This window comes from Spinacia oleracea, chromosome 4, assembly GCF_020520425.1.
Source record: "Spinacia oleracea cultivar Varoflay chromosome 4, BTI_SOV_V1, whole genome shotgun sequence".
NCBI classification, from domain to species: Eukaryota; Viridiplantae; Streptophyta; class Magnoliopsida; order Caryophyllales; family Amaranthaceae; genus Spinacia; species Spinacia oleracea.
The window spans coordinates 154,624,922-154,649,960 of NC_079490.1; the positions used below are offsets into that span (position 1 = coordinate 154,624,922).

General features: G+C 36.8%; 1 long non-coding RNA gene across 5 annotated transcripts; it reads right to left on the reverse strand.

Annotated features, from left to right (window-relative positions):
* Window positions 1–6,842: 6,842 nt before the first annotated feature.
* On the reverse strand, window positions 6,843–11,616 carry LOC110791490 (uncharacterized). 5 transcript variants are annotated; one of them, XR_008919977.1, is made up of 8 exons: window positions 11,297–11,614; window positions 9,803–10,135; window positions 9,666–9,707; window positions 9,224–9,414; window positions 8,579–8,759; window positions 7,392–7,460; window positions 7,193–7,291; window positions 6,843–7,091 (listed from the first exon to the last, which is right to left on the reverse strand). It is a non-coding gene; the product is annotated as an uncharacterized lncRNA (long non-coding RNA). The 5 variants fall into 5 exon arrangements; XR_008919976.1 differs by having other exon boundaries at window positions 9,658–9,707; XR_008919974.1 differs by having other exon boundaries at window positions 9,626–9,707.
* Window positions 11,617–25,039: the final 13,423 nt, after the last annotated feature.

Here is a 25,039-nt window from a genome sequence, read left to right on the forward strand (position 1 = left end):
TCTATTTATTTCAGTTGTGTTTGTTTTTATTCCTAGCACTTTGTTTTCCTTCTTATTATATTTTAATAAAGGCGTATTTTTAGTTCCCATTCAATTTTGTTTATATGTCTAACACTTTTTTACACAAAGAATATAATTTTTTTATTATTATTTGGACCGAATCCTTGGTAAGGATTGCCTACGTATCTTGTCAGAATCAGGTCGCGCGTAGTTCTTAGCTTTAGAATAAGTTCTAGTATGCCGGATTTCGGTAGATATGTCTTGAAGTGGAAACATATTACTTAATCGGTCAAATGAGTGAAGTATTTGCCATTATTTTCATCTGCCGTTTTCCATAGGTTGCGTAAAATTCGACCAATTTGTTGGTAAACCTATTTGGATACGTATTGTACCCCCCAAGTGTTCGTTATTTTTCCGTTGTGTGCGGATAAAATGACGAGCACTTTTCGAAAAAAGGAAAACTTTTGGCAGGCAGAGAGTTTCAACGCCCAGGCTGGGGCGTCAGAAATTTCGGCGCCCAGCCCTGGGCGCTGAAAATAACTTGGGCGGTCAATTTTGACGTTTTTGCTTCACATGTTCTTACGTTTATTTCTATTTCGTTTTTTTTGTGCCTTGATATTTTGCTTCGTAGTTAAAGTTAATTTTGAGGCTTTTTTGGAGGCTTTTTTGACTGTTAGCGTGAAATGCATTTTTGTCCAGATTAATTTTTTCTATTGGTGACTCAAAACAGTTTTGAAAATGGAGTTAGGGTGCGGAACTTATGAAGATCTTTGTGGAGGGTATGATGGAATCTATGTGAAAACTGTTGGTGGATTCTACGTTTTATGAATTTATTTTTTTGGTAACATTTGCATTTGTTTTAAATTTTTGATTTCTTTTTGATTTTGGGTTGCATGGGTTGGCTCTCATGATGACATTGGTTGGCTTTTTAGGTTTTGAGGATGGGATAGTGTGGTTTATTTTGTGGGTTTCGGGAACTGGTTCACATGGCATTATTTCAAAACCGAGTGGGCTTTGTTTGTTGGGCCTATAGTGGGCCGCTTCTTTATTTTTTATTTTGCAAGTACATTTGGTGTTTATTTAGTGTTAGAATAAAATTTTTAGGAGAAATATTACGCCTTTATTGATTTGGAAAGTAAGGAAAACACACTGAAATAAAACTGGCCCATATTCTAAAGGGCCTTAGGACCATCTAAAGTCTCTATTATTCTTTTCTATCAATCTAAAGAACTACTAGGCGCTTTTTACTAATGGTGCTCTATGTGGCTCAAGCATGGGGTTTAGTCTCATAAAACTTTGGTCCTTCACCGGTACTCATCTTGAATTCCATTCCTTTTGCGTTGACCCACTGATATGTCTTCACCCATCCGTTCCCGACCTCTTCTAGTGTTGATGCAGGAGAGATTAACCGGGTTGGATCGAAACCTTCATCTTGTAAAGCTAGGGTAGTCATTACAGTCTCGTTCTCCATAGGCCTCGATTCGTTAAACAATGTCCATAGAGCCTGGTTGTCCAATATTTCAGCTGTTTTAGTCTTGGTGAGGTGGGGTGCCTCATCCAAGGTGTGGCAGTCATGGAAAATTTCAAATCCGGGTTTTAGCAAGCCATCCTGAACGAAGGGTTCAGGGAAATCACAGCATGAGTGTTCTTCTCCTTCCCGAACAAACATCCCGTTAAGGGTCCTTTGATATGGGGGAAGGAGGGTGGTTTGTTTGGCTTTGTTAAGGCGTAGCCTAGATAGGCGGTCAGCAATATCTTCCTCCGTTGGTTCATAACCTAAGCCAAAGGGAGTAGATTTGTCGGGAAAAGGATGGAATGTGCATTCCTTCTTCCTTATGCCCAATGGGGTTCCTGGGAAATAACCTTGAGCTAACAGCATTCTAGGGATGACTCGGGATGCATGCGGGTCTAGGAATGCTGGATCATAATCTTCGATGAACTGGATTGCTTCTTCCATTTGAAACCCATAAAGGTCATCTGCAGTTTCGGCCGTTCCAACCATAGTACAACTGACATCGAGAGGAGGGGCGCGGATTTCTAGTATTACCCCGTTATGGTTAAGTTTAACCATTTGGTGCAAGGTTGAAGCCACACCTCCTAAGTCATGGAGCCAAGGTCGCCCCAAGAGGAGGTTGAAAGTGGGCTTGATGTCGATTATTTGAAACTCCGTGGTGCGTGCCACAGGCCCAGTTTGTATGGTAAGGTTGATTTTTCCCAACACAGGCCTTCGGGAGTTATCATAAGCTCGTACCCCTTGTGAGGAGGTTTGGAAGTCATCGCTTCCTAGCCCCAAGCAATGGGCGGTTCGCAATGGGCAGACATTAACCGCCGAACCATTATCTACGAGCGCTAGGGGGATGTTTTGTCCTTTGCACCCAACCACTAAGTAAAGGGCTTTATTGTGAGCACCCCCCTCTTTGGGTAAGTCAATATCAGTGAAAACTATGGCCTTTTCTCCGGCATCTCTCGTGACATGGCTAACCAATGAGTCAGGTGTGATATCTGTGGGTACTGAGATGAGGTCAAGTGAGCGAATAAGTTTTTCGCGATGTTCCTTTGAAGTACACATAAGATCCCAGATGGTAATCTCAGCCTTTGTTCTTTTTAGTTGTTTCAGGAGAGGATTTTCAATGACTTCTGCGACGGTGGCGTGCCGCCCGTTCTCAGGAGTTTTCCTAACCGGGATTTCGTCCATAGGAGGTGGGTGAATATCCGGTTGGTATATCCTTCCGGATCGGGTGAGGTTGTCAACCTCGGGCTCCTGAGGGGTGGTGTCAATGAGAGCATACCCGGGCCAAGTTTCAGTGAAGAGGTCCTGGCCTGAGACTTGAGATAGGTAAATATCTTCAGCATCATCGTTCCACACACCGCATACTTCCCCCTCGATTCGATCCATAGGTACCACAGCAAGTGGTGCACCTTGAGGTGTAATATACATCGTGGGGTCGAAATTCTCTGGTTGGTCGAGAGAGATGTGACAAGAGCCGAGTGGGCTCTTGTTGTTGTTGGGTTTGCTAACGTTAGGGAGAGGTATTACTTCATCCTCTATCATGTCCCGGATCGTATGTTTTAGATGCCAGCAGTTTTCAGTGTCATGCCCATTTCCTTGATGGAATTTGCAGTAAGTACCTTCGACCCAATATTTGTTTTTGACAGGAGGGTCACGGGTGGGGCCTATAGGTCTCAACTTTCCTTGATTGGTTAGTCTTTCAAAGGCTTGTACCAAAGTTGACCCGAGTGGGGCAAACTTTCGGTCTCGGACCCATCTTACAGGGCATCTTCGGGCGGGAGCCTCCTCTACAGCATGGACTTCTTGCGCTTGGGGTGTGTTACCCCGATTATAGGTGTTGGTCTTATATGCAGGTTTGCTCTGTATGGTTTTGGCGTGGTCGTACTCGATTTTTATCCCCACATCATAAACCCTTTTGAAAGTGTCGAGTCCCAGGTACCTAAGGTGTTGTCTGTAAGCCGGGTCCAAGTTGTCAATGAATTTTTGGACCAATTCTGTTTCGAGAGGCCTATTGATTAGCTGGGCCGCCTGGTCCCTCCATCTAGCAAAGTAGGTTGTGAAACCCTCATTTTTCTTTTGGATGAGAACTTCCAGCTCGCGCATGGTGACTTGGAAATCCATGTTCGACGAGTATTGCTTGATGAAGACATTGACAAAGTCTTCCCAGGTGGGGAAGAGCTTAGGGTCCTGGTGATAGTACCATTTGAGCGGCACAGGTTCCAAGGACAAAGGAAAGGCAGGTAGGTACATGGACTTGTCCACGCCTTTCAAGTTCATGGTATTCACAAAGCTCAGTAGATGATCACGGGGGTTGTCCGTGACCTTGAACTTTGGTAAGTCAGATGAACTGAACTTTTCTGGTAATTTGCCAGAAAAAGGTTCAGGCTCGAGGGAGAAGTATTTGCTCCCCATGGTTTGCTGTAGGACCATTTTTTCGATCCTCTTCTCGTTTTCGAGGTCATTTTTGGCTTGCGCAGCCGCTAAGGCTTCGTTTTCCATTTTCAGTTGGCCCATGAGTTGGGTCATTTGGACCATCTGGTCTCGCAAATCTTCGATGGACATGTTTGGAGGTGCGAATCGAGGTTGGGTAAGCGGAGATCCTTGAAATGAGGGACGACGGACGGAGCTTGGAGTTACTAGACCTGGTGTTGGTGATGTATCTTCGAGACGCACTAGCCGTTGATTCCCTGATCGGCACCAAGTGGCAGGACCGGTCCTAGGCATAAGATAAGCTAAAGTTTAGGTTCCCAAAGTTTCAAGCATTACTTAGTCTAGACTTCGACTCTCTAAATTGGTTTTTCACTTTTTCGCTCTTTCTTCTGTCGGTACACTTTTTGGGGTTTTTTTTTATTTATTTTGGTCATTCTTTGGATTTTCGAAACACTTGCCCGTGTGACATTCATAGTTGTTAGCATGTTTGGTTTTGGTGCCGAGCATTGCCGTCGTAGGAGGCCTAACGACGACACAAAGAGTTATTAATTTTTCGCGAGTCGCCTTTTGAAATCGAGTGCTTTTCTTACGCCCTCGTAGCAATTCTTTTGATGAACATTTTTTGTGCTACGTACTTTCTTTTTGCTTGGGCACCAAGGCTGCTGCGCCTGACCAGAAAGTCAAGCAGCAACTTCAGCGCCCAGCAGTGGGCGTGAGAAATTTTGGCGCCCAGCCAGGGGCGTTGAAAATACGTCCCTGGCTGGTTCTCGTTTTCTATTTTCTGTTTATGTGACTTCGATTTGCGTGCTTGCCTAATAACGTCCTTTACGCGTGACAGCGTTTGTGGGATTCGTTACAGGCCATCCCGAGCGTCGCTTATTTTGTGGCGATCATTCGGGTTTGCGGAATACGTGTTTCGGTATAACTCTTTGGCAAATTAGTCTATGAATGTTTGGGCAATTTTTAAGGTCATTGGTTTTCTAGGATAGTTTGTCACACACAATCACATATTTCGCTACACATAACTACATTACAAACATGGATTTGAAAATTAAATATGCCACGTAGTTTATGATAGGCTTCTATGGTAGTATTTGGGCCTGGCTTGGTACCGCTTCTATCGTAGATCCAACACATGCCCCGGTCGAGGTAGTGTCTTCAACAGACGAATTTCGCTCAAGAGGCCAACCCGCAAGTGCAAGCCAAGGGGGCATGCAGGCGAGAGGGACCTAATGGGCGAGCGATTGGGTTCGGGATAGGTGTACTACCTGCACAAGTACCGAGTGGGAAACATGCGCGGCGTATGCACCCGCCTATTGGCGAAAAAAGGTATCCTTAGTCCCAACTCCCGATGGAGCCGAGATTCGTTATGATGTTCTGCCCGTTCACATTAATATGCTGATTTTCAGATCGTCCCAACTTGATGGGGAAATAAACGCGGGGTAGGATCGTTTCACCCTTCGGCTATTTTGATTACCTACAAGAACGAGTATTTCCTTCACTATCCCCAGTGGAGTCGCCACTGTGAGGGGGTCGAAAAAGCGCGAGGCTAATGCGTGACCTGTCCCTCGTGGGTGTGACGATTCTTTTTATTCAATCAAGTGTAATTGGATTTCCTGTGAGTATACACCCAATTGACTAGTAATATAGGAGTGGCCATTCAGTTTTTAACAACAATGAGAAAAACTGACAAAACCCGGTTATCGTGACATAAAGGGAGTGCAATTATGTTTGACCACGACGGCCGTAGGTTTCCTTGTGATCCCTGGTGTGGGGATCTCTCAATATACACCCGCAAGGTAGAGATTGAGGGTTCGGGGGACTGTAACTACCGAGAGGAGTAATTCGCTCGTCGATAACTCCAGAGGTAGGATATCCTTACTAGCTCAGCATAAATAATTGAAGGGACATGCGTTAACTATTAAACTAATCTGAATTGATTTTAGCAATATGCAACATATAATACTAATTCGATCGTGATTATCTGATTTAAATAACATTAAGGGACCTAGCATGATAATCCGATTTCCCAAAAATATTATATTTGTTAGGCGTGATAGAACAATCAAATTAGGTTAGTTTAACAGTTCATAAAAAGGGCGAGGAAGCAGTTAAATCTTCGAAAAGGGACACATTACGACGCACCCTTGAGAGGTGCGTCACAGTTCTCAGAAAACTAACCACTGTGACTTTGCTATTTCTCCTTTTTATTTAACGAATCTCGATTATGGGACAGGATACGTTCTGTTCGATTTATGGATCGATTGCGACAGAACGCGTGAACACTTTCGCAGCGAGAGGCTTAGGCTAAGGGGTTTAGAGTCAATACTCAGAATATATTATGTGTTGTTGTGTGTTGTTTCACGTCGAAACTAGGGTCTATTTATAGGGAAGAGTTCGTGGAAAGATAGAATTGCAGAGTTCTAATCCACAAAGAATTAGGAAAATAGACGTACCCAGGTACTTTCAGCGCCCAGGCCTGGGCGCCGAAGATTTCGGCGCCCATAGCCAGGCGTTGAAAACAGGGTCTGGGCAGTTTTTGTTTAGTCAGATTCGGATTCTAAAATCCGTAGAGTTTGAGATTAATTTGAGTCTTTTAGCGCGTATCAATTTGTGACAGAATGCGTCTAGGCCCGTTACGAACTCTAGGCTCGTTAGGATTTTAATTAATACGTAACTCTTATTTCCGAATCATATTAGGAATAGGATTCTCGCAGTTTTCTATTTAGGATTTATGTTGGAATGCAACACCTAATTCTGACAGGTTTCTATCTTTTATGATTTGCCACTTTTAGAAGCTACCTTTTATGGCAGTTACTATTTTTAGCAGGTTTTCATAAATAGCAGGTTTCGGGTGAAATGAAACGGGGAATCGAGATTCGTTTATTTTATAGGAGATGCGTTGTCAAGTGGAGTTTTTATGCTTTCATCATCGAACCTTTCCCTTGCGGGAATGGGGACAAAAGTAGGTGTCTACACCAACATGTTACAATTACAAACATAAAATTATTACAACAAAGGTAGCTAGCTAGAGATCGAGTTCATAGTACAAATTAAGCTAAAATTCAACATTGTTCACAAAGTAATCTGCCCAAACATCTTTCACCTCATTAGTCTCCTCCGGTGAATAAGGCAATGTTTTTGAAAAATCCTAAAAAAGTGTAAATAATTCAATTTATCAACGATCGATCAATATAATAGTTTTGTGTACTTCAATTTATTATATAAAGTACGTAGTTTATGAGAACATACCGTAGTAAGATCTTGACTATTACCATGATTCATTATTATGTCGTACATAAAACGCATGACGTAGTAGCCACAATCTAGTGATCCCGGTTGTTGAGCACACTACATGCATTAAAATAAATAACACAAGTAAAATTCTATCAAATTGTATGTTATAATTTTGAAAAACTTGAATTTTAGGTAAATAATAAACTAATTATACCTGTGCTGGAATCCATGTTAATTTAGTTCCCTTAGATTGTCCACTTAGTCTCTTGTAACTCCGAAAGCACTACGCATTCGATAAAATATGCAATTATATATATACTTTGACACATGTAAATGCAAAGAATATTTTACATGTAAGTGCAATTATAAATCACTACTTTACTTGCTTCCTTGGGTAATATTTGGGCAAAAATGGCGTTTTCGAACCCAACTTTGAACTAAATAACCTAAGAATGTTTTCAAACTTATTACACGTTTAATATGCATATTTATAACTTTCTAAGGCTCTTTACAATCTATTATTTCACATTTAAGGCTAATTGGGTCGTTCTATGTCATATTTGAGCAAAAATGGCGTTTTCGAACCCAACTTTGAACTAAAGAACCTAAGGAATGCTTTCAAACTTATTACACATTTAATATGCATATTTACAACTTTCTAAAGCTCTTTACAATCTATTATTTCACATTTAAGGCTAATTGGGTCGTTCTAGGTCATATTTGGGCAAAAATGGCGTTTTCGAACCCAACTTTGAACTAAAGAACCTAAGGAATGTTTTCAAACTTATTACACATTTAATATGCATATTTACAACTTTCTAAAGCTCTTTACAATCTATTATTTCACATTTAAGGCTAATTGGGTCGTTCTAGGTCATATTTGGGCAAAAATGGCGTTTTCGAACCCAACTTTGAACTAAAGAACCTAAGGAATGTTTTCAAACTTATTACATGTTTAATATGTATATTTATAACTTTCTAAGGCTCTTTACAATCTATTATTTCACATTTAAGGCTAATTGGGTCGTTTTAGGTCATATTTGAGCAAAAATGAAGTTTTCGAACCCAACTTTGAACTAAAGAGCCTAAGGAATGTTTTCAAACTTATTACACGTTTAATATGCATATTTACAAACTTTCTAAGGCTCTTTACAATCTATTATTTCACATTTAAGGCTAATTGGGTCGTTCTAGGACATATTTAGGCAAAAATGAAATTTTCGAACCCAACATTTAACTAAAGAACCTAAGGAATGTTTTCAAACTTATTACACATTTAATATGCATATTTACAACTTTCTAAAGCTCTTTACAATCTATTATTTCACATTTAAGACTAATTGGGTCGTTCTAGGACATATTTAGGCAAAAATGGCATTTTCATATGCATACTTTACTTACTTGTTTAGTGGCTCCTTAATCACCAAATTTCTCTTCTTCTGTTGAGAATTAAATATGTAGACCTCAAGTTTAGGCAAGCAAAGACCTCTTGGCTTCCTTTTTTTCTTTTGGGGTACTTGATTTGGTGATTCGTTAGATGGCCCTGAATTTGCGTGTTGATCTTCATCCATGCCTGACGCTACTGCAGTTTGGAAAATCATCAAACTTAATAACCTTCAAAAGCAGGATTTTGCCCACTTATCTGAGCTGTGCAGATTAAAGCACAGAACTGGTCAGTTCTGATCAGTTCTGTGCACTGATCTGCACAGCTCAGATCAGTACTGTGCAGATCAATGCACAGAACTGACCAGTTCTGTCCACTGATCTGCACAGAATTGATCTGAGCTGTGCAGATCAGTGCACAGAACTAGTCAGTTTTGATCATTTCTGTGCACTGGTCTGCACAGCCCAGATCAGAACCGTGCAGATCAATGCACAGAACTGATCAGAACTGACCAGTTCTGTGCACTGATCTGCACAGCTCAAATCAGAACTGTGCAGATCAGTGCACAGAACTGGTCAGTTCTGATCAGTTCTGTGCACTGATCTGGACAACTCAGATCAGAACAATATCACAAACACGTATGCGTGAAGAAAACTTAGTACCAGCTCACCAATGACAGCCGAAAAAGACTTCCTCATGATAGCCTACAGTATATCATGGAAACCGAGCTAACATTTCCTTGAAATAAAAAGAAGCCAGAAACTATGACAATAACAGAATTTAATGTAGTCCTCTTCCCACTTATACCAATCCATCTTTCTCTGAGAATAGGTTGATCAATTATACCTAGTATCTGCAAACATCAATGTTACTTGTAGAAAATATTGGAAAGGGAAGCTATAGAAATTATAGCACAAAAATAACTGCTAGTCATGTCATGTTTTAGCAATATAAAAGCTCTTGTAAAGATAAGCATTAAGCGCAAAACAACACATGGAATTTCTCTTAAAATATTCTTTTCACAAGAAGATAATAGTCCTTATTTCCATCTATTAAACATTTACCTAGATTCGCATGAATTACAATTGATTCATACCGGCTTACCCTTGAACAGAAGAGCTATGGGAGTACCTAATACAGGTTTTCCTGAAAATATGCACAAGGGAAGTTGGTCATAACTTAATTACCAAATCACCAAAGGTTTATTTTAATACAGAGTTAGAAAATTGTCAGGAATTTACCAGTAATAAAGCTCTTTGTGCCATCAATAGGATATAAAACCCATACATAATTTGAATGCTTTTCTTTACACCTCCAACCATTCTCTTCTCCAAAAGTGCAAATCAATAACAAATTATTAAAAGTATTGACAATCTTACAACATTCTGTTACTCAGCCCCTATCAGCAATAAGGCAAAGCCATATCTTGAGGGGAAAAACACATTCATGATCCTGAAATGATAAGTCAAAATACAAGCTCCCAACTTTAACTTACACTGCGTGAGACGGGAAATGTTTCATAATAATGGTAACCATATATTCCTCTGCAGTTCGATCAGCAATAGTAACCAAACCTGGAGTTCACATTATAACAATGTCAGAATAGGGGGGGGGGTGATCCACTGATCCAGTTTCTGAAGTTGGGAATGGTTCAGTGTCATTCAGGGGAGAAGAGAAAATTATTAACTTTTCAACCAAGAGTAATCCAATAAATCATGCATAAACCAAGTCAGTCCAATAAACAGTTTTTTTATATGCACATGAGTACACAGATGCCAAATCAAACAAAAATGGTTCCAAACAAACGTTAGCTAAATACTGTAATTGGCGAGAGATGAAATCTTGCCAAAACATTACAATTCTCTGTTGCAGTGAAAACCATTTCAGTTCCAAAATGTTAAGTTGAATAATTTGTTCTATTGCTATTTGATTTGTAGAAGCATACATTGCCATGAAACACCGAGGTTCCACAATTGCAAAACTTACTAAAACAGCCATGAAACACTGAGGTTCCACAATTGTATAACTTACTAAAACAGCCATGAAACATTGAGGTTCCAAAAACCAAAATAAATACTTAATATTTGTAAGCAAAATTAAGAAAACCTCGAAACGAGTAACTCAAAGCCTCAAAAGTAGTTGAGCAATGAATGAATAAGCATGAACAAGTGAGATAAATCCAAACTAGAACTCGAATTTCAACTTGACATTTGTTCAGGTTAGTCATGTAACCTAACAAGAGAAAAACCGCTTAAATTTCGAAACACACGTAGTGGAAATGCTTACTGATGTCATCGTTATGAAATACTTCGTATAGCAGAATGTACAGAAACAAACATGAGACACAAATCAAACCAAAGTACTAAAGCTCCAGAATTCATAGAGATATATGCAATTTTCAAAAATCAATTAGAAACTACAGCAACTATCAAATAACTCTGTAATTAATCTGAATCTGCAACTAGTCGGAATAAATTCAACAAAACCTAAATGTAATAAAAAATTAAAAATTCAACAAAACCAACTATTATAATAACCTATCCCAATTCATCAAAAACTACAATTAAAATTTAACAAAACCTAAATCCTAAAATGTACCCAATTAAAATTCAACAAATAATATCAACAATTAAAATTCAATTATAATGCATAATTAAAATTCAATCATAATGTCCACAATTAAAATAAAAATGCACAATTAAAATTCAATAAATATCAAAATTAAAATTCAATACCTAAGGGCGGCGGAGTGGGCTGCGGCGTGGGCGGCTGCCGTGCCGTGGACGACAGCCGTGGGCGGCGGCTCTAAACAGGGAGCAGACCTAAACAAGCGCAGGGGAAAGTGAGGGTGAAGCAGTGAGGAGGGTGAAGCAAGAAGGAGTGCAGCGCAAGGGGAACGGCGTCAGTGAAGCAACGACGACAGAGCAACGACGACAGTGAACGGAAGGGTGAAGCCGCCGGTGAGAACGGAAGCAGTGTTGGTGTTGCTTTCGTTTGGGAGTGAAGGTGTTGGTTTCGTTTTTCGAGCAACCTAGGTCAGAACAGTGAAGGTTGAAAACAATTAAGTGAGCGCGAATTTCGAAAAAAAAAATCTAAAACACGTTGCGTCGCAGCTTTGTTAAACTGCGAGGCAAATGACTCTAGGATGCTCCCAGAGTCATTTGCGTCGCAGATTAGTAAAACTGCGACGCACTTAATTGAGTCATTTGCCTCGCAGCTTTGTTAATCTGCGACGCAAATGACTCTGGGAGCATTCTAGAGTCATTTGCCTCACAAATTAACAAATGTGCGAGGCAAATGACTAAATTTTATGCTAAAAATTGTCATTTGCGTCACATGTTCAGAATGGCGTGGCAAATGCGGGGATGCAATTAAGCGTTTTTCTACTAGTGGTTACTCATTGTTCAAATTATGAAAATATGTGTAAATACTCATAACATTTACGCAATCTATCTCTTTACTCGTACTAAAAGAGACATCATTAACTATTGAAAACCAAAAGGGCTCGATGAATGACACTTCTCAAACATATGGTGTAAATTTTTTTAGCCATTTTCCATGTCAATTAAAAAATATTATCGTTTATAATCCCCGTTCTTACTTTGTACAAGTACGATTTTTGTGTTCTTATCAAATAATTAGATAAAAAAATATACGATAATAAAATATTGATCTTACTCAATTTAATTGAATTTATTTAATCTTTACTTAAATACTCGTGATGTACGGAGTATAAAATAGTGTTTATGCACACGATATTGATGTGGCATTTTATATGAACATTTTAGTTCGTTACGAGCATGTAACAAAAGTCATATGTATATATGTCTTTAAAGTATATATATCAATTATATGCATAACTTTTATAAAGGCTACACTTACTAAAATTATCACTTGTCTTAAGAAAATAAAATAAAACAAGTACCTTTAATAAAATTTAAGAAATTTTATTTATTTTTATGTAGTATATTTTTTTATAGGAATGGTGTATATGACACACTACAGTGCAATTCAGTGGCATTAAATAATTTGAAAATTAAACTTTTGTTAATTAACTTGGATATATATGGTTCAATTAGAAAAGTATTATATGTAAAGATTTTTTTTTTGAAAAATAAAGCCCTACCGTTAATTGGCTATGTTACTCAAGGTTCAAATTATATTAAGTATAACTTTGTTTATTAAAAATGTTAGTATTGATATTCAAAACCCTAAATATTTATTAATCATATAAAATATTCTAATATTTCTGTTATTTATATTACATACTTCGTAATTTTTTAATAGTTCAAACTTATGATGATGTCCAAGTAACTCTTTAGATTTTTTTACAATGATTTTTTCTATAAATGTTTTTCATTGAAAGAAGGTTTACACATTATCTAGTAATGATATAATATGAATTAATTTAAAAATGGAAACACCAAGTGGTAAATAGTTCTCTTATAAATGGAGACACGAAGAATAAAAATTATGTCGTTTAAAAAATAATAAGGACAAAATGTATGATTTAATGTCACTTTAAAAATAATTACACGAGAAAAATAATCTGGTAAAATATCTGTACAAAAGAATATCTTATTAAACATGATGTTTTAATAAAATTAAAATAAGTCTTACTATGGTTTATATTAATCCAATTAGATCATAATATATTTAAGTGTGTTTGTTTTCTTAATTTGGTAGAGAATCAAATTTGAGCGTTAATGATTTTGGAAAATAATCCAATTTGATATTCATTGAGTTTGGTGTGTTTCTTGTCTTAATTTGGTATATAATAAAATTTAGTCTTTATTGATTTTGGTGTGATTATTGTCCCCACTTTGTAAATAATCCAATTAGATTTTTTTCCTGAAAGAATAATCCAATCTTCATTGAATTTATTGTGATAATTGTCTTAATTTGGTAAATAATCAAATTTCATATTTAATGATTTTATTGTCATTATTGCCCCAGTTTGGTAAATAATTCGATTTGATCTTTAATGAGTTTGTGTGTTGTTGTATTAATTTGGTAGATAATCAAATGTGATCTTTTTGGTGAGATTATTGTCTTTATTAGGTAAATAATCTGATTTGATCCTTATTTAGTTTGGTGAGAAGTTGTCTTGTTTTGAAAAAAAAATATCCAATTTTCTAATTGGAGGGTTTTTTTTAATGCTAATTGTTAAATTCTAAAATAAAAGAAAATTGAAGTCCTTTGCCATTTTAGTTTCACCCGTTTCTTCCTTAGTTTCTCACTTCGCTAGTAAAAGTTACTTTAATTTACTTTTTTTTTAAAAATTATTAATATATAAATGGAAGAAAATCAACAAACTCGTTTGTTTCATAATTTTGCAACTAAATTTAATAGGCAAAAGTGATAAAAACAATCTCAATTATTGTAGGGATTGTTTTCACGCTCCTACTCTATGAAACCCGATTTCGTAGGTTTCGTATGCCGCCTTTGAGGGGTAATTTGGCTAATGAAATTTAGAAGTTTGATTTGTGCGAATGGGATAATGTAGAGAGCCGCAAATAAATTTTATGGAAAGTTCATAAACCTTTATGTGGAATTCGAACATGGACGTTTTAGGGACAAATCGATTAGGGTCATATCCACATAAAGGCTTCTATCAAATTCGAAAATAATTTGACTCCAAAATGGTTATGAACCAAAGATGGATACGGGGACGACAAGGTTACAAATCATTATTGTATCAATTAGTCCACATCTGGTCTCTACTCCAATTCGCATAATAATTAGGTCAAGCAACAAAAAAACCTACCAAACATTAATTAAAGTCTTAACATTAAAGAACTACGTTGGTTGATTTAACAAATAAGACTAATCAATGGTGATCACTTAATTTAGAATTAATTAAAATTCAATTTGAAAAAACTTATCTTATTAGTCGTGAACTCGTGATTGCAAATAACAAGTCTTATTTAGAAATTAATAAGGTGATTACGCACAATAAGAATGATGTAAAACATGATGATATCACAAGATTAGTGGATTAATTAAATAAGCCTTCAAAAAAATGGTTAGCATATACCCCGTGTTAATTACAAGGAATAAAGAAAATGAATAACAACTAGCATTATGCATGATTTGCATATTATATTTAATAATTATACCTACAGAATAAAATAAATTATGAATAACTAAGTGTATTAAATATATGAAAATCATGCACAAATAATTACAATTACTCCTACAAACAAAATAAATTTAGAAAAAAATTAATTAACAATATACGAAAATAATTAACTACAAAAGAAAATAATTAATGAGAACAATAAAGAATTAAAACAAAAGCACTTGCACCAGGTTAGGCGCGTTGCACATGCTTCATGCGCACAACACAAGAAGCCTGCGCAACTCCTAGTCCAGGGGGCCTCACTAGGTGTATGTGCAACGCGCCTGCTTAGGGGCGCCGGGTATGCTCCTTGCGAGCATCGCTTGTACTAATAATTTTTCCTCTGCACAAAATTAGGATCAAGTGGCACGGGGAGCCCATAAAATCCACGCGACTTCAAAAGCTTCGCTTAAGCATGTAAACAAAATCTTCGCCATAAACTTAGTCCACTTGCAGCCATGTTGATAAAATTGAATGACCACATCATCCGAAAGTGTAAATCCCTTATCTCTCGTCAAGATTGGGAAGTCACGATCGGATATCCCTGGACTCTTTTAACGTCGAGTGACTTCGTAACCTTTGCGTAGCGTATTGTAATGAAGGCTACGCACCGAAGCTCTCTTATCTATTAGTCGGGGGACCCTGTCGGGCTTCTTCCCCCCCCCCCCCCCCCCCCCAAAAAAAACTATACTTGAGAGTTTCCCTGAACTCAACCCATGTTCAAGAGCTTGAACAATGAAGTGAAAGGCTTGCAGGCAATCGATGACTTAAATGACTTTCTTAGAAAGATTGCGTATATTTTTTCCAAAAAGAAGAATTTAGTGCAGATATGATTGAAGTGAAGGAAATAATTCCCTTGGTCCAAGTATGCATTTTAATGGTAAGTCTAATAAATGCGGTTCAGTGTTAATTATACAAGTTAATAATTCAGTGAGATCAAGTGAACTGAATGCCTAGCTAGAGGCCGCTTCAGTTCAAGTGGAATTAATAATATTAATCCACAACTTACTCTTGACTGAACCCGTAGGGTCACACAAATAGTACGTGAACGGATCAAGTATTTAAATGATTTAAATACTCCATTTATGAATATTCGGAATCGACGGATCTCGGTTCCAGTGGGAGCTGAAATCGTCAAAAGGCAAATTATGGATACTCTGGAAACGATGATATTGCCGAAAACGGAAATATGGATCGTATCGGAAATACAAATATTATCCAAATCGTAGATGTTGCCGGAAACGGAAACATGATACGTATCGGAAAATATTATCGGAAATGGAAATATTGCCGGAATCGGAAATATTGCTGGAAACGGAAATATTGTCAGAATCGGAAATATTATCGGAATCGGAAAATAATTCCGGAATCGGAAATATTAAATATTTGTTCGAAACGGAAATTAATTCCGGAATCGGAAATGTTAAATATTTTTCATATCGGAAATGAATTCCGGAATCGGAAAATTAATCGGAAGCGCATCGTACGAATTAAGCATCGGACGAGCTTTCTAGACGAAGGCCCAGCACGAAGCCAAACCCACGTCCAGCAAGCCCAGTGCGCGTCACAACAGCCAAAGGCAACGCCAGGCCCAGCGCAAGGCCAGGCCTAGCGCGCCAAGGCTGCGAGCAAGTGGGCTGCGAAGCAGCGCTTGGGCTGCGACACAGCACGCGAGCTACGAGCAAGGCAGCGAGCTCGTGTGGGCTTCTTGCGCGTGCGCGGGCATGGCTTGCTCGCTTGTGGGCCGTGCTCGTGTGTGTGTTGGAGTTTGTGCATACATCGAATCCTTAAGTGATTAGGATTAGATTAATTTTCTGAATTACTAATTTTAATGGAACTCTAATTCTAATAGAGTTAGAATTCTTGAGTCCTAGTAAAATTCCAATTCCATATCCCTACTCTATAAATATGTGATGGCATTCACAAATTTACAACAACATAATTTTCAATCATACAACTAGTTTTTAAGGATTAAAACTAAAGTATAATATTTGCCATAATATCCGAAAATATTCATAGAACCTTAGGTGCAATTCTAGTTAATTAAATCTAAGGTGGATCCGAACGTGTTGTGGACTATCTACGGAGGGACGACATTTGGAGTCCTAGGCTTGTTCTTGTTCGGTTCGGGCGCAGCTAGGGAGGGCACGCTACAAAGTGTATGTGTCCTAAATTATGCTAATTGTTATGTTTCATTGTGATTTATTCAAATGAGACACAAGGGTATTATTTCTACCATGAATTTTTGAGAACATAATGTTTGTTTGCTCGAAATAATGTCCTTTTGGAGATTCGTTTCCAAAATTACAAGTGGGAGAAAATAGACCTCGAAAGTCTTCGAGGCGAACAACAAACATAAACGGACATTCCGAAGGCTTTTTGAAGTTCTTTAGAAAATCCGAACACGTATTCTTTAAGGACTTTAGAAGTGGCTTTAAAGAATAGACATCTCTTAGAAGACTTTACAAAGTGCTTCAAGGAGAACATAATATTCAATGGACTCTCAAAGTGCCTATTGATATTCTATTGTTTGATGTTCTATACCCAAGTAAGGCATAGAGTTCAAGATACTGAAACTATGAGATTCTTCTATTAGATAGTGAAGAAACATGGAGTTCAGATCACTAAAGCTATGCGATTCTTCTATTAGATAGTGAAGAAACCTACAACTTGCAGTCAAACTATTATCATGTAGATTAATGAGTTGGTGACTTGTAAGAAAGCTATGACGAAACCTAGATTCCATAAAATGGTTAGAGGCCATATATAGACTCAAATGTTTTAGTTGGTTAAAGGCCATAAAACATAACCAATATTTTGATGACAAAATTGAAAATTTGTTGATTTGCAAGAATGGTTTACACCAATTGGTTGCAAATTGGTTTTAAGGATAAAAACCACCAAACATGGAATTGTGTTCACACACAAAGCTAGATTAGTTGCTAAAGGTTACAAGCAAATTCACGGCGTGGATTGTGTTGAAACCTCATGCATAATCGTAATGCTCAAGTCTATAATTTAAGAAATGATTGCATATTGGTACATATGGCAATTGGATGACAAAACGTATTCCTCAATCAAATGTTGGAAGAAACTATGTACATGGCATGTCATAGGATTTGTGGATCCAAATAAATACTTGAAAAAGAAAGCTAGCTTATGAAATCTAAGTACAGATTTAAGCAAGCAATTGGGAATTAGAACTGTATTTTAGTGAAGCTAATAAGTATTTTAGTTTCATAAAATGTACATGATTCTTATAGATATATAAGAAGTTTAGTGGGAGTACGTAAAACTTAATTGGTACTATGTGTATCACACACATATCTCTCTATTGTGAAATAACATTCAAAACTAATGACTTAGATTTGAAATTATTCATCAATTATGGACCAAGGCGAAACTTAGTACATACTGGGTATTAAGATCTATTTACAAAGATCTTATAATATTGTTTTGGATTAAGTAATGGCATTTACTAAATCAAACACGAAAGACTCCATTGGAGATATTCGACCTATATGAATAAATCTAAGTAAAGAATGTTTGAACTATGTATAAGCATTTACTAAGTTAAACATCAAAGGATCTAAATGAGATTATTAACCTATATTATATGTCAAAGAATTTAGCTGGATTTAGTATCTACTGAAACTAGAATGAGCTAAAGTTACATGAATAGAATTCAATTGGGAATTATTCTGCAAAAGAATTTATCATGTATAATATAATATGAGGATCGCCAAAAACGTATCGTATGACTTTAGGCATGACGAACATATATCAATCTCTATTGATCTAAGTAAAGATCAACTAGATTGAGATCAAGAAAAACTTATGGTACTTGAAAAGGTACATAAGATTAGTTCTTGATTGAAGGAAATAAAGATATGTTAAATATTGATGCTACACGCATAAACACTGGCAAGGATCAAGCAAGATCCCTTTGGAGTTAACCATTGGCAAGAACGAGCTGTATGCACCGTGGTTTGAAATGGAAACATGGATCGGAGACCATGAGTTGTTGCGTGGGAAATTAAATATTAATTTCTATGTTCTAAGATACATATGGAAAGTCTTCCACATATCTGTGAACTGCTTGGATAAGTAAATCCAAACAAAGCATCACTAGCAACCTATACAGTTGAAGTAAAAGTACTTATTGCCTAAGAAGCAATAAAACAGGGTTGTTTAAGTTAAAGAGTTCTTCACTGAACTTGGGTAGATCACATGTTTGCTGGCTTGATGGTTCTTCATTTCAAAATACGTAGAACCACTCTTGAAGCAAGAAATACGTCTGCTGACTTGATGGTTCTTCATTAAAAAATGCGTAGAACCACTAATGTAGCAAGAAAGACTAGATCACAAAATAAACATACTCAAAAGATCTTATCATCTATCTCGAAGAACATTCGATGAAAAGGATATTAAGATTGGCAAAGCATGATAACTAAATGTATGCAACAAGTGAGAAACAACACTCACATTGGGCACTAGAAATCAAGCATAGCTTTGAATTCCATTAGTTGTTTTAAAAATGGGTTAGAGGCCCATGGTTGTAAAACATTGGGGTTGAACATTTATCATATATGAAATGTATTTTCATATTCCATTTAATCTTGGTTTAGTATTAAATGATGAGTCCTTTCAATTTGATGATATATTCAAGATAGACTGTCAGGACCAGTCTTGTGACTAAGAAATGTCTATCAAGTGAACTTGAATGTCAAAAGTTGAAAATGGTCCCTGGTCGGAGTTTTCTATAAATATGGATGCATATAAAACGTTAGACGACTAGAATGCAAGATGACTAGTAGTTCTGTTTCTTGAACTATGTGGACATGGCAATGTCGCAATCATTTGCATAGATACTTACTTTGGGAAGACTAGTATCGGACATACCTATGAAACCTTACTGTAAGAGATGAAAATCTTTCATAAGTAAATTTCATTAAAAATATTAGAGACTAATCCTCAATACCTGAATAATTTGAGATTACTTGTTTGAGAACTGGTTGCTTTGACGTTGTCAACCGTCGCACCGTAAAAGGAGGCTATAAAGGCAATGCTCAGGTAATCACCTATCAAACGAAGTCTAATCTCAAGATCGCAAGATTGGGATTGTCCTCCCATAAATTAGGATGAGATGCTGAAAGTTATACAAGGCCACTCGGAGAGCTAGAAAATGTAAAATGCATGGCCGTGCTCAGATGAATCATAGGCTATGATTATCTGTTTATTTGATCAGTTGAACTCTGAAACCGAGAAACACCTCTGGACATAATAAGGATGACAACTCTTACCTTATGTTCAAGAGCAAGCATCGAGCGACAAAGGAATTAGGAAATGCACACTTGTCCCCAAGGACAAGTGGGAGACTGAAGGAAATAATGCCCTTGGTCCAAGTATGCATTTAATGGTAAGTCTAATAAATGCGGTTCAGTGTTAATTATACAAGTTAATAATTCAGTGAGATCAAGTGAACTGAATGCCTAGCTAGATGCCGCTTCAATTCAAGTGTAATTAATAATATTAATCCACAGCTTACTCTTGACTGAACCCGTAGGGTCACACAAATAGTACGTGAACGGATCAAGTATTTAAAGGCTTTAAATACTCCATTTATGAATATTCGGAATCGACGGATCTCGGTTCCAGTGGGAGCTGAAATCTTCAAAAGGCAAATTATGGATACTCCGGAAACAATGATATTGCCGGAAACGGAAATATGGATCGTATCGGATATACAAATATTATCCAAATCGTAGATGTTGCCGGAAACGGAAACATGGTACGTATCGGAAAATATTATCGGAAATGGAAATATTGCCGGAATCGGAAATATTGCCGGAAACGGAAATATTGTCAGAATCGGAAATATTATCGCAATCGGAAAATAATTCCGGAATAGGAAATATTAAATATTTGTTCGAAACGGAAATTAATTCCGGAATCGAAAATGTTAAATATTGTTCGTATCGGAAATGAATTCCGGAATCGGAAAATTAATCGGAAGCGCATCGTACGAATTAAGCATCGGACGAGCTTGCTAGACGAAGGCCCAACACGAAGCCAGGCCCACGTCCAGCAAGCCTAGCGCGCATCACAGCAGCCAAAGGCAACGCCAGGCCCAGCGCGCCAAGGCTGCGAGCAAGTGGGCTGCGAAGCAGCGCTTGGGCTGCGACACAGCACGCGGGCTGCGTGCAAGGCAGCGAGCTCGTGTGGGCTTCTTGCGCGCGCGCGGACATGGCCTGCTCGCTTGTGGGCCATGCTCGTGTGCGTGTTGGAGTTTGTGCATACATCGAATCCTTAAGTGATTAGGATTAGATTAATTTTCTGAATTACTAATTTTAATGGAACTCTAATTCTAATAGAGTTAGAATTCTTGAGTCCTAGTAAAATTCCAATTCCATATTCCTACTCTATAAATATGTGATGGCATTCACAAATTTATAACAACATAATTTTCAATCATACAACTAGTTTTTAAGGATTAAAACTAAAGTATAATATTTGCCATAATATCCGAAAATATTCATAGAACCTTAGGTGCAATTCTAGTTAATTAAATCTAAGGCGGATCCGAACGTGCTGTGGACTATCTACGGAGGGACGACATTTGGAGTCCTAGGCTTGTTCTTGTTCGGTTCGGGCGCAGCTAGGGAGGGCACGCTACAAAGTGTATGTGTCCTAAATTATGCTAATTGTTATGTGGCAATTAATTTGGATTCTTGGCTTTATGGTTTTTCCGCATGATTTATATTCATTTATATGTATCATAACCTAACATGAAGAACTAGGTTCTTTATATATATAGCTAAAGCTATGCTTTCGGAATGAAGTCGCTTGTAAATCGAGGCTAAATGTGATTAAAAGCAAGATTAAATATATGGTTTGCGTATTTTATGCACAAACCATTTTAATTGTACCTACATAAAAAAGATAAAAGGGATTAGACAAGGTTAATTTTATAGAGGCAGGAGAGTTTAGCCAAGGGACAAGCGAGACCCATAAGCTCATGGCGCATAGCGCCAGAAGTGCGCGGGTCGCGCATGTGCCAGGCGCACCGTACATGAAGCTGGCGGTGACTGCTTGCTACAAGCGGTAGCATATACTTCTTATGCGAAACACTTGCCTTAAAATTGATTAATTATGAAAACAAATGCACAATTTGTATTTTAATTAACCTACAAGAAAACCATAGTTACAACAATGAAATGATATTAACACACAAATCATGCATTCAAAACCTACAAGGAAAATTCTTAGTAATAATATGAATACGTCTTTTCGTACCCATATCATTAACAAACACATTAATTATTTCAAGCATTATAATACACAAATTAAATATACAAAATGCTTAAAACGAAACGAATAAATTGATTTATAAAGGGTCCTCTTAAATTTTACCGTGGTTGCTTGAGTCTTAGGGATGTACGAGCCTTAGATGTGGAACACTCACGTAAAGGACGAATTGTGATTAATTGATGAACGAATTACTAACGAAGGTTAATCCAGCTTATAGCGTGACTAATTGTTGAACCGCCCGTGCTCCCCCTTGAAATTTGCAACATTAAGCCGAAAAACAGTAGCTTACACGGGTATTAAAATTCGAAAATTACTAATGAATGTATAAAACGGTAACCGAATATAGCACGGTTGATATGTAGACCTGAAATTGAAGAAGTAGACCGCAAAACTAGTAATAAGTTGCATGATATAAATTTTATTAAACGAATGTCCATATATGTAGAAAAACATAAAACAAAATTTTGAAACTATATCTAAGACTACTAAGCTTTGTCCATGTCGTGAAGAATGTAAATTTCTACTATGCTATGATGTGTACCTAGCTAGTCCACATATCTGCCTAATATGAGTATCCAAAGACACTCTAACTAAACATGTATTCAAGTTGATTACATGGAAACGATAATAAAAATACCAATTTGGAGAATTAAAATATCCATTGTTTTCTAACAACCTTCTAATATCCTTCTAATATCAAATGCATTGAAGTAGTCAACGTTAACTTTATCCCAATAGCTTTTTGGCCGTCCGATGTGGTCCCCTTGAATATTTAAATTGCCACCGTTATATAACTTAATGGTAAATGTACTTTCATGAATTGAGCGGTACAAAAAAGGAAGGTGAGAGGAAACAAGAGTTTTATTTTGTGTGTTTTGAATATCCCCGGAACATTCCTTTTAAAACCCCAAAGATAATTGTAACTGACGAGCAAATGAATGTCGAGATGTAGTATAATTGCAATAGTGAATAAAGAGTTACAAAATGTACGAGATGAACTTTTGTAACTTTCGAATCCTATAACTTCCTCGCCATATAACACTATATTAATTACATTAATGTGTGCTAATTACTTTTCTAGTCAAATAAATCAGATGTTCTAATGTTATTCGGTCCTTTTCAAAGCATTTATATAGTAAGAAAACGTTAATGGTAGTAATAGAAAGGTAACTTCAATAACTTATTTTTATACATGCATTTCAACTTCGAATCATATTTACATATAAATTTCTTTTACTATTTTAGTTAATTTCATTTCTTGTTAGGAACAGTGTTATGAAATAGAAACTGAGATCGGTTTTCTAAGTAGGCTAGATATAACAAACATAAGTCAACATATCTTGATAAACATATAGATAAATTAAAGTCCCACCATAATAAAAATAAAACATTGGTTCTTATAAAGTAAAGATCAACAAACAATGTATAACAATGTTTGTGCATTGAACTACAACAAAAGGAGAGAGTACCCATGTTTGTGCCACAAAACATTTAAGGGGTATTTGTCGGGAATAACGCACTATGTTCTTGTTCCCATAAAAAAGTCTAGCTGATTACATATGCTCCTACTTTTTATATTGTTACAAAAGAAATATGTCCGTTGGCAAGAAGAGTAGGGGTCATCAACATGCAAAATAAAAATACTAACTGTCTAATCCAATTTTGTTTACAACCTTCTAAGCTACACTAAGAAAAATGATACTATGTTACAACTGACTAAATAAGTTTAGCAAAAGGTATAATGAAGTGGTCACTGAACTTATTGACCGGCAGAGGATTACTCTTTATCATCATCCCAAGAATTGACATCCTCTTCACTAAGTTGTTTGTCATTGATGTGTCCTCCCACATTCTGTTCAGCAAGAGCACTTCCTATACCTATTGTCCAGCAATTTCATATTCAACATTTCTTTCTACAACTTCCCCTTCTTCTAAAGCAACTGACTTCAAACACAATTCAAGAACACCGCTCCTTGAAAGGCCATGAATAGGGCCAATTTCCACCAGAAAATAGGTTTACTTAAGCATGTCGTGAGCTTTGCCAAACGTTTCTTGATCATCCTGAAAGTAGATTCCTTTGTTAGTCTGTGGAAGAGGTACGTAATAATAACACTTGTAAAAGGGAACCATAGATTGAAATGAATGAATTGTTAGGGAATAATAAATTAACTTTCAAATTTTAAGTAGGCTAAATTTAATAAGAATGAAAAACAAACCAATGTAGTAGAGGTGTCTTTAAAACTGTTTAATCCTAAGGACTATACAATACACCCCTATTCCATATCTATAATTACTGCCTAAAAAGTGCAGAGTGTACATTTTGGTGAAAATTCCCGTTGGATACAATTCTGTAGATGGGAAGGTAAAAGTTAAAGAATTTCATAGTTTGTTTAGTTAATCAAAGGCTATAGCTTATGGAAAACCAAAAAGGAAAACATCCAAAGGTGTGGCAATTTTTCTTTCACTGTTATGTGGTATAATCAACCTGGGGGATCTGCAATATGCTTACTAAATTTGTTTATGCCTTTAAAGGTAATTCATTTGAAGGAAAGTAAGGGTGCTAGCCTGATGCATTTTACGTTAGGTCATGTATATGCTGATGGACATTATAATCAGTGAAGTATGGCCAACTCAAAATCACATTTAATGGAGATATAGGCTTACACAGTGCTTTATCCTGAAAACATCCCCATCCATCATCATGAAAAACATTTCAGAGTCTTTAGTAAATGTTGTGCATTCTAGCACGCCAGTCCCATCAGATGCAATGAAATTGTAGGTAACTGTAATAGCCTCGTTTTTAAGCCACTTTGAATTAAACAATAATGATATTTTATTAGCTTAATTACCTTAATAAAAATATATTTGTGAAATTATGGGTTTATGTTTGACTATTATTTGTTATTATGTATTGTTAATAAGTAGAAGAAAATCAGATTTGGTATAGTTGAAATTACTATATTGCCCTTAATAAGAAACTCAATTTTCTTTCTCATTCTTCCATACGTGTTATTTGAAGAGGCATACCACCTCTTTGATTTTCTTT